This window comes from Strigops habroptila, chromosome 6, assembly GCF_004027225.2.
Source record: "Strigops habroptila isolate Jane chromosome 6, bStrHab1.2.pri, whole genome shotgun sequence".
Taxonomy (NCBI): Eukaryota; Metazoa; Chordata; class Aves; order Psittaciformes; family Psittacidae; genus Strigops; species Strigops habroptila.
The window spans coordinates 25567452-25584160 of record NC_044282.2 but is presented as its reverse complement, the minus strand read 5'-3'; positions in this window follow the sequence as shown (position 1 = coordinate 25584160).

Sequence of the window (16709 nt, the reverse complement as noted above, 5' to 3'; positions counted from 1 at the left end):
AAAAGTAGACTGGTGAGAGTGGTTCTTGAATTTTTATGAATTTGTGGGCATACAAGTCAGTCTGCTTTAGACTGTAATTTCAGGTAATAGCAGAAGTGGGACCGCTGGGGCGTACTCTGTCACTGTTTCTAATCTTCACTGCTCTGGAACACCAGTTACGCATCAATTCAATTAATCACCAGTGATAACAAAAGTTGGTTTTTTCCCACTTCAGAAATGTTGTTAGTTTTTTTGGTTTTTTGTTTTTGGTTTTGGTTTTTTTTAGTGCAGAACTTTATCAGGCACAATTTCTGTTTCCTTTACAAAGAAAAGCTTATGAAATTCATTTATACAGAGAGCATAAATCCTATCTCCTACTGTTTTCTCCTGTAACCTAACATGAAATATGGTTTATAGCTCTGCTAATTCTCAACATTTAATGCAACTGATGACAGTAGTTCATCACTCACAGGGATGCACCACGCTCACTGCAGCACATATGGAACAGGAGGCACACATGTGTCAGACCAGGGAAGGTACATGCAGCAGTATCATGGCATGACACATACAGTCTCAGATGTACCACAGCAGCCAGGTTTCTTAATACAGCTTTTTGGGGATACACTGCATTAAAAAATGCGTACTTCTCATTGTACAGCAAAACCCTCTCTCTTTCTTGTCACTCTTCCCCCTCCACAGATTTATCTCCTTCTGTTAACGACTCCCTTTTTTCAATTTGTGTCTCTCTTTGAGAGATAATACTTTGTCTCCCTGTTCTCCTGGCTTGGTGTGCCTCTTGCCTTGTTTGCTGCCCATTATTTGCCACTCATTATTTGCAGGATGTAGGTACAAGAACTTGCCCATAATCAGTTCAATAATTCCACTTCAAATCCAGCCGTTCTGCTGCCACATATAATCCTGACAACTCATTATCTACCAGCTCAGATAGATCTGGCTCTTGCATACTAGCTGTGCTGTGACCTCAACCTCCTTCTCTAGCCTTCTACACTTCAATTCACTATTAAACCCTCCTTGCTGAGTTTTACTCCCAGTGGCATCGGTGCAATGGGAAGGAAAGGAGTGCAGCAATGTGGCAGAGATGCCCGACTCTTCCTAACTCCCTGAATGACACTTTCCCTGGTGGGAACACGTGAAAGTGTATTTCCAGCTTGTGACATATAAATGATTAGAGCTGGCATTTACAACATCTCCCATCTGAAGCCTTGAAGATAACATTTACCAGCCCGTGAGGCAGGTAGGTGTGATCATCCCCAAAGGAAGTCAGCCCTGGGCTTTAGACCATTATTTGCAGCTCTGAGGCCAGGTGACATTACAGTGAGGCTCACCTTGGTTAGGACAAGGGTGCACCACCATTCTGCACTCCCAGAGACAGCTGGCAGGTCTAACAGAGCTGGCAGAGAGGTGTTTTGCACTGTCTAGGGGCTGTCCTGGAGCGCTGGCTAGGAGAAAAGCAGAGCAGTGGTCCCAGGAACCCCCAGGCACAACCTGGCTTGGGAAGTTTCCTTGCTGCAGCTTGCAGGAGGCTCTCATCTTGATAGATGAGACAGGGGATGGTCTCCATGGCAAACAGGATTCTCTTGCCACATTCCTTGACAAGAGATGGGCAAGTCAGACTTTTAATAAGCTGGGCAAGGACCTAATCACAGCCTTCACAGTGAGGCAGGAGCATACACATGCAGTTATTGTGTCAGTGTAAAAGGAAATGTTGATATGAAGTTTACTAAGCAGCAAATAGGTCTGTCTTGAATCTTACTCTCTCCTTCAGTCAGGAAAGAACAAGTCTATTTCTAATCATGGAGACCCTATATATAACTAAGCACAATGTTTCTTCTTGTGCAGCAGAGGACAAGCAAAATTTCACAGCCTGATTGCTCTGAGATGTTTTGTGTAAGTCTCAATCATGCGCTTGAAGCTGAGCATTCACGTATAGATTAGAAGATGAATCAGGGTTTTGGCTCTAGTTCCTCTTTAGAGACAGCAGCTCTGTTGGTGACCAAAGTGGTGGTTCTTACATCATCTCCTCAAAGCAAGAAATGCCTCTGACTCAGTGTTTGTGCCAGGCCATATAGCACCACCTGGCTCAGGCATTCAGGTATTGTCACAGAACAAATAATGTAAAGAGGCGGTAAGCTCTGAAGTGTCCTTGGACACTCAGTGGAGTAGTTGGGAAACTTAGCTACCACCACTCTGAGATGGCTGTGGAGGTCACAACCAGGTGTCGTGCACTCCAGCACCGTAAACCTTCAGTGCACAACAAACTGCTCCCTTTTGTAGCACTGATCTACATGTCCCCTCCACAACAGGCATTCTCTATCCTGCCACATATAAAGGACGAGCTGTTTGACAAGCACCATTCCTCTCCATCCCCATAAATGCAGCCCACACAAACAGAAGCAGAGGTTAAGACCATCATTTCCAGTGCGTCACTGATAAGTGACCCCTGCAACAGTGCTAAGCATGACATGAAACCTAAACACTTCTGGACATGTCAGTTCTGTGCAATCCTGGGCAAGGTAGGGCAAAAGCTGTACATGCTCCAGCCCATCCCTTAGCACAGGCAGCTCCTGCTGTGCGGAGCCTAGCACAGGCAGGCTGCAGCTTACATCTGGGAAGATAGGAAATAGCTACCCTGTCAGTAAAGCTAACCTTTGGTGGGTCACAAGTCTCATAATGAACTGAATATACACATAATTACAATGCTCTTTTCTAAAAGGACCCTGCAGGGATTAGTCAAATCAAGAAGAAGCTGTAGTTATCTGAATCCAGAGCAGTCACTACATCGCCATTTACCATTCTGCATGTATCTCTTTGTGCCGTCAAGAGCTCTTCAGCACTAACAGCCCATACCACGTAGGGCCCGGCTGTTAAGCAGAAGCTGCAAGTGCCTGCTCCAGAGAGTGTCCCAGGCGGATGGGTCCCAGGGTTGATATTTGCCCTGCAGCCCTTATTTTTAAGGGCTAGAACTGACAATCACCTTTAGATGTGGACTACCACACTGGTGATTGAAGCCGTTGAGGCAGTAATATGTCTTCTTGGCTATGTCTCTGCTAGGGACAGTACTGCCTGTTCACTTTGGGAGAGTCGAGGCAGCTGGCTTTGGAAGACTTGAGGGTAGGAAGGGGCTGTTCACACCTCTTTTATACCCTAATGTTTTGCTTGTTGGGAACTTTGGGCTGGATTTGGTGTGAATGCTTAGGTCAGAGCAGACCTGCTGTCATGTAGATCCATCCATTCTTGTGCTCCTTCCTTGTATGGTGCCATCAGGTTCAAGAAACGTTCTCAGCTCTTTTGCAGTGATTCATTTCCCAGTGATGCCCCTATGATAGGAGGGTCTGAGGGTACAACAAAACTGGGCAACGGTGTGTGTGCACTCAAAATGCTCTCAGAGGACAGTAATGTGTCTCCATGCTTTGCCGCTTCTTTTCTATCTTAATCTTTTCACACTGTGGGGCTTTTATTCTTTTCTTTAGCTGCTTTCCTAAGCACATGTACCAAGCTGACTGGAGTTTTCTCTATGTCTTCCCTCAAATTCATAACCTGTGCTTTTCTGGGTCTTTCTTGTGGTTGGTCTCGCATGATGCTCACAGAAAAATTATGTGACAAGAAAGGAAACCACTTTACACAGTAAAAGAGCAGGGGTGCTCACAACAAAGGGCAGTAAGTCAGAGCGAGCTGCAACATGGCCTCAGGAGAAGGCTAAGAGACAGACAACCTCTTTGGGCAGCATTCCAGCTGAAAAAAAAGAGATTTCAAATTTTGGGTAAAGGAAATGCTTCCTGTGTTCATGGCACCTGAATAAAAAGGATTGCTTCTGAGAAGTATCTGGTCATTTGGGTGGATGGTGGCAGCGGGGGCTGCGGCTGTGGCTGAGCATCAGGCAGGCTGAAATCACCTCTCTGTGAGCAACCGTGAGAGCTCCCTGGCCAAGCATGTCCTCCTGTCCTGTAGGAGGGCTGCTTTGTCCCACCCTCCCCTTCTTCTGGGGTGAGCCTGGCTGTGTCCCCGCCCGGGAGGGACAGGGCTCAAGGGCTCATCACACCATCAAGATGCATGCCTGACACTGTGGTTAGTACCTGCTGGCACTGTGCAGCCCCAAGGCTGACCAGACCTACCTTTCACAAACAGCAGCTCTTTCGACATTTTTGCTCTTGTCAAGCCAAGGAAGTATATTTTAATGGAAGGGTCAGGATAATGCTGATGAACTCTGTTTTCCATCTCTTTCCATATGCAGCCTGCTATATCTCTTGCTGGTACGCCTGTTTGTCTCTTTTTTTCCTACCTCTGTGAAAGTGGTTTTGCTAGCCCATACATCTGATTGCATTATGCACTGAACATCTCTGACCTCTTACCATTCCTTACCCTGCTCTGCCCTCCCCACATCCGATCCCCACCTAAGGGCTGGGCTCTCCAGGCATCTCTCAGGGGCCTGGTGTTTCTTAATACATTTAAGAGAAATCTACAGGAAGGAATGGGAAAAATATTAGTACAGAGATGACCCAACACTTGGGGAGAGTAATTAATAATCTAGGAGGTACTGCAGCAACCTGGATGAGTTAGAGGAGCTGTCAGGAAGGAACAGAATGTAATGAGTATAGGCACAGCACAGTTAGGAGAATTACAAATGCAAATACAAAACAAGCTATCGATGACTGGACAAGAATGGTGCAAGGAAAGAACCTGGGGTAATTACTCATGAAGAAATTAGGATGATTAGTTAATGAAAAGCCATAATTAAGAAAAGGCAAATACAGTCTTGGGATATATGAGAGGCAAAATCGTATGAAAAATATCACCCAGAGTGTTTTGCCACAGCAGTACCATCAGCTAAGATGCAGCTACCAGCAGTGTTGTGTTTGTACCTCTGGAAGGTGAGGACAGGAATCCATGGCTGAGAAACTGTACTCGAGAGCTCCTTTCCCTCCCCTCCCTGGGCTAGTGAAGTCTCTGTTCGTTAACTTCCCCACACACTGCAAGGCCAATCGATTTTCAGGCCCTTTCAGGAGCTAAAAGATCAGAGAGAGATTAATCCTTCTTTTCCGGATCAGATGGGAGTTTTTACATCTTTATATTTCGTGTCCATTTTTTAAATCTCTTAATACGCAGAGGGATGAGTCCTAAAGCTATAGCAAACATGTGCAGGGACGAAGAGTTTATCTCTTGCTCACAGCCTGCTCTTGTACACACTGTAGAAATTACACATAATGGTGGGCAATGCAAAAGGAGACGTGACATTGCTGACATGTGGGTGGGAGCCAGCTGAGCTGCAGCCGGGGAGTATCTAATGTCTAACTAAATCCACACTGTGTGGCCAGAAGGATGAGGAGAGACAGGAGGAAAGCCAGCAGCAGGGTGATGAGTCTCTGAAGGTAGCTAATGACAGGAGGAATTGCAAGACTCAAAAGTGGGATGTACAAAGCCTGTAGCAGGCTCATTGCAATTGCTTGCCTGCCTCAGCTCTTTTGGAAATCCTCTCCACCTGTAAGAAGAGTTACCCACTTGGGCTATCCAAGCCACCGCTCTAGGGATGATGAGAGACTGGCCCATAGTGTGCATAAAAAGGTGACTCAAAGAGGAGACAGCTGCTAAACAAAAAAATAGTGGTTTTGTCATGAAATACGAATGACTTGAACTGAAGTAAAAGCAATATGTGTAATGGAGAATGAGTAGCTGGCAACAGAGGCACTGGCCAGGTCCCAAACATGAATAGACAATGTCAATGTCATTGAAGAATGCAATAGAAATGGAAATGCCAGCAAATGCAACGAACAGAGCAGGAGTTTTCCATTGTTCTTAATAATGTCAATGGAAAACTCCTGTTGCCATCAGACTCAGAGGTAACGTGCATATTTCCAAAACATAACCAGTTTCAGCTACACATCCCACTCTTTTCCATCATGGTGAGAAGATGAACTCTTTCAGCCCTGTTTCCTGGGAACACAACCCTGCTCTGACTGCAGCTTGACCACACGTCCATCATTTGCACAGAAGCTGTGGGTGCACTGCGGTGATAAAACATGCCTCAGGCCATATTGCATGGGGCTGATTTTGTTTGCTTTCTTCCTGCCCCCTGTGTTTGCCATGTCAGTGGACCATCCTCTGAGGAGACTGATGGATGGTGTATTGGGATATGAGCTGAAATCAGGAGAAAAGTAGTGCTCAGGAGAAGATGATGATGATGAGGGAGACAAAGTCACTATCTACATACCCAACTTCCTTAATCCTATAGAGGCAAGAAGCTACTTTAAATGTCAATATTCCCTCTGTTTCCTCACCTACTTGTCTTTGAAGTGAGCTCTTGACTGACTTTAAATTCTGAAAGGGAACAGAAGGAAGATGGTGTTGTTTTACCTCAGGAAAAACATCCATGCTGATAACTGTCTGGCCTACCCTTTGATGTAGTGAAACATGAGTATCTGAGTACCACCACAGTAAAACTGGACATGTTGGGACATGTTGGACCCTGTGTCCATTTTAATGTCTTGGTAATTCAGCCGTGGAGAGGCTGCTACAACAAGATCTTACTGCTAATAGACAAGAGGTCAGTCCTTCCTCTCACAGCTGGGCTACAGCAGTTATGTTGCCATCCTAGGAATGGCTTTTTGCTCTTTGGATGTAGTGAGTCCCTATGCGCTTTAATACACAGGAGAGAAAACTCAGACAAGTGTTTTCCATCTGCAAAGTAAATGTGATTCATTATTAATACAGCCCTGTTAAAAGTGCATTGCACTTTAGATACATTAACTGATTGACAGGTCCCTGACCTAAGAAGATTTCTTTCTGTGTTTAAGCATCACAGGACACGTAAGCATGGCAAACAAAGGAAGGGTTGGATGGAAGAGGTGGAAGGGTTACGAAAATAATACTACATGCTAGTGTGGTTCGTTATGCACAAACCTTACACATGCTGCAACATCACTGACACCAAGAACTCTGTCAGGTCCAGGGAAGGATTCGGTATTTTACTATTATGAGAAAGTTTGAGTGGTTTCTAGTGAGCCTGTCTGACCCAAAAATCTTACTGAAACCACTGCAGAGAGCGACAGCTTTCCATGAGGTCTAAAAGAGGTGGTGGTTAAATGCCTTTTTACTCAATGTTAGCTGACCAAATTGTAGGCTAATTTGACGGTCAGGGCACATAGTGTGGTGGTCTTAATGGTTAATGGCATACTCTGGGGCTGTGAGTCAGAGGGAAAGAGCTGACAAGAAATCCTTCAAGAATCTGGAGTCTGGAAACAGCAAGTGGAGCAAGCTGCAGCATGGCTTCAGGAGAAGGCTGTGAGCCAAACAACCTCTTTGGGCAGCATTCCGTCTGAAAAAAAGATTTGGGTAAGGCAAATGCTTCCTGTGTTCGTGGCACCTGAATAAAAAGGGTTGCTTCTGAGAAATATCTGATCATATACAGATAAAAGGCACAGTGAGGCAGATCACCTGCAGCAAATACAGGTACAGAAGCTGCAGGAATTAATCAAGGGGATATCCAGCTAGCAAGATAATAAAGTCTGTCTGAAGTTATCACCACACTGCAGCCTCACCTAGGGCTTTTAATTATCCGTTAGCCCCACATTGCTTATTATTCATGTACAAAATCCTTAGAAATATGACTTGACCTCTTAAGTTCTCCATGGCTGAGGATATGGCTTAAAGCTGTTGGGCTGCCTCAACCATTTGAAGTTGAGGAAACATTGGCTGTCCATATCACTAACTGTGAAATGATCAGTGGAGAAAAGCAGGCAATATTGACTGTGATTCTTCTCAGGTCTTAAACTTCTACCTTGGGATGCATGAATCAGCCTCTGGAAGGGCTTGTTCCTTTCTTCTCTTCATACCGAGGTCCTTGGGTGCTCAGCTCCAGTGTACAGCTAACCTTCGCCAATGTGCAGACCTCTTGGTCAGCGAAGCAAATCCCTCTAGAGCTTGACTGGCAGCAGCCAGGAGGCCACTCTCTGCTGGAGAGGATGCAACACAGAGGGCTGTTCTTTCCTTGTCATGGGCAGCTTTCGCCCCCTCCTTTACATTTTCTGCTCTCTGCTTATCTAGTCTTCTGAGACATATGCAGGCATATTTTGTTTTCATAAATACAAACCACTTTTATTCCAAAACAAATCTACCTTTTATTTATAGGAATGTGAAGGGAATTGCACTAGATAAATGTGGTCTTAATTGCCCTCGTGGGCAGTACAAATGCTTATTCGTTGCTTGTTTTGTTCCATTTTGATGGGTTTTGGTGGGTTTTTTTTTTCCATACAGCTATATTAAGGAGAAATATAAAGCCTACATAATGTATGCAAACACATTTCGCTGTTTGAGCAAGAGGAATCAGAGTTGGGTGACATACTGCAATTCATCAAAAGGTCTGACACTGTGTTTTGAAAGGATACTTTTCTATATTTTGAAAAGCCTTTTTCCCAACAAACATTCAAGTGCATTGTTTGATCAAGCAATAACGCTTTAATCTACCTTGTATACTTTCTTCAAAATAAGAGGTCAGAGAATAATGTCTCTGTTTGTAAAAGGAATCCTTTTAGAAATGCTTTTAGAGGCAAAGACCTGGTGCAAGGTTTTTTCTACTTGGAGAATTTAGCATTTTGCTGGAATAGAAACCATGTCCTTGAAGTCCAAGATGACAGATAGTGGGACTTAGTCTTTTGGTGTCACAGACATGCGTCCCATACAAATGCACTCTTCCACTGTCCATCAGCAGAATCAGACAATCTTAGTCTTGAATCAAGGTCTGCTGAAGTTACTCTGAGCCTCTCTGCTGCTATCAGTCAGCTCTGGATTAGGTCTCCAGAGGATAAAGGAATACATATCTGACCCTGACTATTTGCATCCTCATCCCACATCCACTCGATGTGAAGTAAAGGAGACATGGCATATGGTGCCAGGAACCCGGTACCCTAAAAAGAGTAAATGAAAAAAGCTGGGAGATGCGGAAGACACAAGTGCAGAGCAGCTCAAACAGTTTGGAGTTCACTAAACTCTCATTAGCCTTACTTGCAGCTCAAGGACAACACATGTGTATGTGAGGAGACCTTGATCAAACTGGTATGATCCTATTTGTCACCTACATGTTCAGTTCCTGAATATGATTGTCACAGAATATTACTGATCTCAAGCACTGATTTAGAAGCATGTAAAAAACTTGAAAACTTTTCTATCAATAGAAAACAACCATGATCCTACATTTCTTTTTCATAAAAAATCAAATTAACACTGGGATTAATTTCTCCAAGATTTAGCCACTGAAAAAAAAATGTGTCTGTTCTAACCTAGTTCACTCGGGCTCCTACTATTGCTACCAGGCAGCAACGGGTACCTCTACAGGTTAGTCCATCTTCCATACCTCCCTCCCAGGAATGTAAAGTACTAGTTAAGGCTCTTAGATAGGCAACACTGGGTAATATAAATGCCTCCTACAGTGACATGGGTATTGCACTGTGCTTGATCAGGATTTCATTTACTGTAGGCTGTTAGCCTCAAAACTGCATAGCATAATTCTTTTCCCCCTTGGCTATTCCTTTAAAAAAGATCAGGTGCCTGGCAAGTTTTCATATTCACTTAAAAATCTAGAATGCAGCCAGATAGCATAGCAGTCAATCATGACCGGTTTTATCAGGACCACATCTATTTCAGGATGTCAGTGGAAGTCCTGCTTAACCAAGCAGGGCAGAAGTCCCCCTATGCATTTCCCCCCTCCCTCTGGCTATTACTCTTCTTTGTCAGAAGTTTCTGTATTTCATCTATAGTTTTAGGAACAACATTTGCTGGAAGTAGAAAAGTGAATGCTGAAATTGGAAATTTAAATTCAAGAGTAAGTTAATAAGGATAGTTAGGCAATGGTGTAGATAGGACACCATTTGTCTGAATCAAAAGCTCTGTCTATATCTATGTATGGCCATGTTAGATAAGGTAACAGTGGAAATGATATAATAAGGAACTGTGTAAAGGTAAGAGGTCAAAGTGGAGAGCCGAGATGATCTTTTCTACCTGGGATTTTTAAGTATGCCAACAACACAGAATTTTTAAAGGAGATGACGGAAAAAAGATCTTTCAAGTTTGCCCATTTGGCAGACATTAATTCAGCTGAGCTAAGCAACCTGTAAATGGAACTGACAAATGCTATTATCCCAGGTGCTAAGTTTTTTTCTCTTCTATTTTTAATGAACACAAGAAGGACCCGATATTTTTCCCACAGAAGACACATCTGAGGATTTTCTAGAAAATGGAGGGTCACTGACTTGATTAAGCCAGAGCAAAAAATAGGTCTACGTTCATTTTTAATAAGGAAATAAGACCTGCACAGACAGCAGCCCTAGCACACCTTGCAGAGCTGCTGTGTGCTTCTTGAGGGGCTGCAGCCATGTGTTAAACGTGCATGAGGCTGCAGGGCTCAGTGATACAGGCACACCAGGATCATCAAACATCAGCCTTGTCTGATCCCAAAACTATCCTTACCCAGAAAGTTGTTCTTTAAAATGAAACCTAACTCTACAAAATTATTTTTCTCTTCATATCTTTTAATAGAGATGAGCAGCATCCTTTTTATTTTTTTTGCAAATGAAAGACCATAATTCTGAATTTTATGCAGCATTTTAGGTAAATTTCCATCCCTTCCTTTCTGTGGAATACACATTTCTGGAAGGACATAGTGGAGATAATATAAATATAAATAAGTACCATAAATAATTTTATGAAGCCAAAGCTGTTTAAAAAGCAAGTTCCAAGGCAAAGCACCAATGCACTCAAATGTTTGTGAACCCCAAACTAGCATGCTCATTGTTGATGCTGATCCTGCATATTGCTGTTCTGAGATGGCCTCATGTGTTTTCCTAATGTTATTGATTGAAAAAGATGCAGAGATGGGAACTGGGCTCAGCATTTCATATTTTAAGGCCACTTTTAACAAGTGAGCTCATATCTACCATACCAAGCTAGCCTAGAGCATCTTACTGTAACAAACAGGCACTCTGGAGTGACTTTCAAGCACAGGGCAGTTGACATTTTACTACAGGGTGGGAAGAGTTTGGTTGTGTAGGATTTCCAATCCGCCTGCTAGTCCACCCCCGAGGGTCTGTCATGGCCAGCTCTGCCACCAGCCCTGCTGAGAAACCTGCCTCTTCTCTGCAGATTGTGCTGCTGGGGGCTGCAGCCCCTTCTTGCTGGGCATCCCAAGGGTGTCAGGAAAAGGATAGCACTCAGCTGCCATCCAGAGCTGATCTCAGAGCTCATAAAGCTTCCCCACATGTGCAGGGTCTGGGTAATCACATATAACCCTTTACACAGATAGCACAAAGCAGCAGTTGGTAAAGCTCAGCAGCACTCCAGGAAAAACAGTTTATTTCTATTTCAATTAGTTTAGAAGAGCACTTGCATTTTTGAAACTTCATAAATGATGAAGTAATTTGCCTTTAACTCAGTTACTATGTTGTGGGATCTCCAGAGCTCTTCAATTCAGGTTACAAACTGTATTTTCCAAAGCAGTCAGGACAGGCTGCATATTGGTCACCAGTCTATCTCAAGGGCTGGACCTGGCCGGAAAAGGAGGGGGATCTTCACAGCAGCCCTGGCTCACAGGCTCCATCAGGCAGCTCCTTGGGACCATCAGGAACTATAAACTCTGTCAAGTTGATGAGGTGAATTGAAGACTGGCTGAACAGCCAGGCCAGTTGTAAGGAAGTGACTAGTACCCCAAGCACTGGGGCCAGTACTGTTTTACATCTTCATTAGTGACCTGGATGATGGCAAAGAGTACACTCTCAGCAAGTTCACAGAAAATATGAAACTAGGAGGAGTGGCTGATACATACCAGGGGTGTGGTGACATTCAGAGGGACCTGCACATGCTGCAGAAATGGGCTAACAAGAACCTCATGAAGCTCAAGGGGAAAAAGAAACACAAAGTTCTACCTTTGGGGATGAACAACCCCAGGCTAGAAAGGAGTTTTTCTGAGAAAGACCTGGGGGTCCTGGTAGACACCAAGCTGAGCATGAGGCAGTGATGTGTCCTTATGTCAAAAAAAGCTAACAGTATCCTGGGCTGCATTATGAGCAGCATCGACTGAGGGAAGTGATCTTTCCCCTCTACTTAGGCCTGGTGAGATGTCTGGAGTGCTAGGTCCAGGTTTGGGTTCCCCAGTACCCAAGAGACATGGACATACTGCAGTGAGTCTGGGAATCACCTTTGCGTCCCTTTTCTGGACTCACTCCAGTAAAGCCTGGAGAAAGGAAAACATCTCACCAGCTGGGGAATCCAAGTAGTGGTACAGGGAGGCGATGACCTGGCTTTAACTTCCAAGCACTTTTCCAGACAGCATGGCCCCTTAAAAGTTGTTTAGCATAAAGAACACAGTTCCCACATCCCAGAGAGATGGTAAAGAAAGAAAAAATGTCTGTCACCTGAGGAACTAAATTTTTCAGAGCTGGGGGGTTGTTTCTGTTGGGGGAAATCTACCCCTCCACACTCAGCTCCCAGTGCTGCCCCAGCTTGCCCAGGAGACCCTGTCTGGCAGCGAGAGCCCAGCTGCCTCTGCATCACCCTGAAATGATGACCTGCTTCAAATACTGAGATGTCTCCAGGTTAGCAGGCGTTCAGCTGGGTCTTCCCAGCAAACCAGCATCTTTAGGGTATCCCAAAGCTGCAATGGCTGTAGCAAACATTCAGACAAAACCTTCTGGATGCCGGCAAGGGACAGAGGAATATCCATAAAGTGCTATGAAAATTTTTCCACATTACAGTCATTTCCACTTCCAGTAGTAATTTCCATGACCCGTAACTGCAGGTATAGTGGGATGACAGAATCACTGTCAGTTCTGGGTAGTGCTGTGTAATTTGAACACATGAGGAAACAAGTGTTGTCTTATTTTGTCTTTAACTAAAAACTGTGATGATCTCTGTATTTGCTGTACTATGTTGACCTTGTGTCCTAGTTTCCACTTCCACTTTAAAAGATGGTTGGTTACCTTGCAGTTACCTACAAGTTGCCAGTCATCTTTAACTTAAGAAGTTTCACTGATACAATTACTACTCCCTTGTCCTCTCTTATTAGAGTTTCTGCTATTTATTTGTATTCATTTAAGATTTCATTCTTCTTATGATGAGAATTATTCTAAAAATCTTAAGTGTATTTGGTATTCTCTAGTTTGATAATATTAGATTATAGCTGTGGAACATATATAACCTCTTTTTATAAACCCAGAATCGTGCTTCAAGGCGATGTATCATCCAACATTTATTTTGTTTTCCAGTGATGAATCACTTTTTTCACACTACTCTAACCTCATAATGACATTCATTATAACAACATATTCAAACCCTCTGTTTATGAATGTAGTAAGGAGCTGTTGTTATAATAAAGATAACCTGGATGGGAAATCTGATACTTAGGGCTGAGCTGAGTTATGGTTACTCTTCAGGATAAGAGTTCTTCATTCATCTGTCCATTGGAGGGTAATACAGAGTTTGGATGAAAACAAAATGTTAACATCTGGGCTTCCCAAACTGTATTCTGAAAGACTGCCATAGAATCATAAAATCACAGAACTACAAATTGGTTTGGGTTGGAAGGTACCTTTAAAGGTCGTCTAGTCCTCTAGATGCAATGAGAAGGATCATCTTCCACTAAACCGGGTTGCTCAAAGTGCCATCCAACCTGGCCTTGAACACTGCCAGGGATGGGACAGCCACAGCTTCTCTGAGCAGCCTTCTCCAGTGCCTCACCAGCCTCACAGTGAAGAATTTCTTCCTATTATCTAATCCAAATCTACCCTTTTTCAGTTTAAAGACATTACCCCTTGTCCTATTACTACATGCCCTTGTAAGAAGCCCCTCTCCAGATTTCTTGTAGGGGCCCTTTACATACTGGAAGCTGCTCTAAGGTCTTCCCAGAGCCTTCTCTTCTCCAGGCTGAACAAGCCCAACTCTCTCAGCCTGTCTTAATAGGAGAGATGCTCCAGCCCTATCATCTTTGCAGCCCTCCTATGGACTTGCTCCAACAGATCCACATCCCTCTTATGTTGGGGGCCCAGAAGTGAATGCCATACTCCAAGTGGGGTCTCACAGGAGCAGAGTAGAGGGGCAGGATCACCTTCTTCGACCTGCTGGTCATGCTTCTTTTGATGCAGCCCAGGATACGGTTGGCTTTCTGGGCTGTGAGTGCACACTGCTGGCTCATGTTTAGCTTCTCATCAACCAACACCCGCAAGTCCTTCTCCTCCTGCTCTCAATGAATTCTCCACACAGCCTGTATTTGTGCTTGGAATTGCCTGACCCACCTGCAGTACCTTGCACCTGGCCTTGCTGAACTTCATGAGGTTTGCATTTGCCCACCTCACAAGCGTGCCAGGGTCCCTCTGGATGGCATCCCTTCACTCCAGTGTGTCGACTGCACCATACAGCTTCATGTCATCAGCAAACTTGCTGAGGGTGCACTCAATGCCATTGTCCATGTCGCTGACAAACATGTTGAACAGTGCCAGTCCCAATACCAGCCCCTGAGGAACACCACTTGACACTGGTCTCCACTTGGACATTGATCTGTTGACCACAACCCTTTGAGTGTGACCATCTAGCCAAATCCTTATCCTTATCACCATTGCAGAGGCCGACATATCTTCCGTGCTACAGATATCAACAATCTCATTATTTTATCAATGTACTAACGCAAATGAAGGCTTCTGAGAGGTTGGTTGATGTAAGGAATTGGCTTACAGAATTGTAGAATCATTTAGGTTGGAAAACACCTTTAAAATCATCAAGTTCAACCATCAACCTTACACTGCCAAGTCCACCATTAAACCATGCCTCTAAGTGCCACGTATACACGTCTTTTAAATACCTCTAGGGATGACGACTCCCCCACTTCCCTGGGCAGCCTGTTCCAATGTTTGATAATCCCTTCAGTGAAGACATTTTTCCTAAGGTCCAATCTAAACCTCCCTTGGCGCAACTTGAGGCCATTTCCTCTTGTCCTGTTGCTTGTTACTTGGGAGAAGAGACCAACACTCACCATGCTACAGTCTCCTTTCAGGTAGTTGTAGGTACCCATAAGGTCTTCCTTGAGCCTTCTTTTCAACAGCTGATCAACCCCAGTTCCTTCAGCTGTTCCTCATAAGGCTTGTGCTCTAAAAAATTTGCCAACTTTGTTGCTCTTCTTTGGACATGCTTCATGGTGAAGATAATACATGAAGTAATTTGCTTTCTATCCATAAAGGACTAACATCTTTATGTCAGCAGAGATATTCAAGCCAACTTTGTTTTAGCTGGGAAACAGATCGTAAAAGATATTAATGCTTAGTAGGTTGGGACGTATACAAAATAAGTTCTGGGATAATTTTTCTTTAGGGAATTTTGGTAAGACATCGGCAATATTATTATAGCAACACACACATACTATAATGATGATAAGGTAACCATGGAAATGATGATAAGACAGAACTGATTCCAAATACCCAGGTAAGTCATAGAGGAGAGATCCATGAAAATAGACAGTTTAAGAAATTAATATGTCAAGTACACATGCTCAGATCTAAAAGCCACTTTTGCAAAGGGTAGTTGCTTTCCCCATGAGAATATCATCTACCGTCTTGATCCTTTTTTTCTTGATAAACCAGAGAAATGATGGACCTAGAGGGGATAAGAGACTCTTAGTTAGGCTTATGAGGGTGCTATCTTTATTTTAGCAATAGTGTGTGTTAATGCTGTGTTTGGCTTCTGGACCAGCCATGCAAATATCACAGTAGTAATTTCCATGTGGTTGGACAAGTGAAGCAAGTACAAGACAAAATGTCTCAGCTTTTCTACTTTTATCTGAGAGTAAACCTAAAGTCAGACTCGGGCTTGCTTTGAAAATTACGGGCAGTAATTTGTGCCTAGGAAGCCTGTATTAGTACTAGAAGTTGACCATAAAGCAGCAGGCCTGAGCATGAAGCTGATAGTAGAGCTGCGTGTTGTGCTGGCCAAGCTCAGGCATACGCAGAGCTTCCTACTTGTACAGCCACAGGAGCCCAGCCAGGCTTTGTACCTACATTGCTGAGTCCCAGTCTCTCTCAGTCATACACATGCAGACCATCATCCAGCTATCACAGTGATCTCAGAAAGGTAAATAAGAGAAGCTGGTGAAGAATAGGAGCACATCAGTGAGAGTCTTTAGGGATGAAGAATCATAGTTCTTTAAGCACTAACTAATCCTACAAACCTGATGTAGAGAAAACCTCCATTGATTTTACCAGGGATTTTCCCATGTTGGACTTACAGTATTCAGCCCACTGCAGTGTATTTCCTAAGTTTTTGATTGCAAAAATGGTCCACATGTCCAACAGGCTTGGATTAGTATTGTTAAAGACATTGATGTTTCTACTCCTCCATTTTTCAGGCTTGCAGCCTCATGGCAGTATCAACTATTGTTGCTTTTTCCCTCTTTGAAACAGAAAGGAAAAACACAAATTTGCAACATTACAAATCTGGTTTGCATAAGTCCTTGGGCCAAAGCCATCTCTGATGTAACTCTGTTGCCTTGAGTCGTATATATTTTCTTCCTGCATTTCACTCCAGAGATGTAGTCACTGCAGGCAGTAAGATGATTTGGTGAGAATGATTGCAGAGATTATCACAAACAGATCCTGATCTCTAATCTAATCAAAATCTCTGTCTAATACCCTGCACATTAAGTCCAAGTTCAAAGCGCTGTACACTAAATGATGTACTTGGCATCT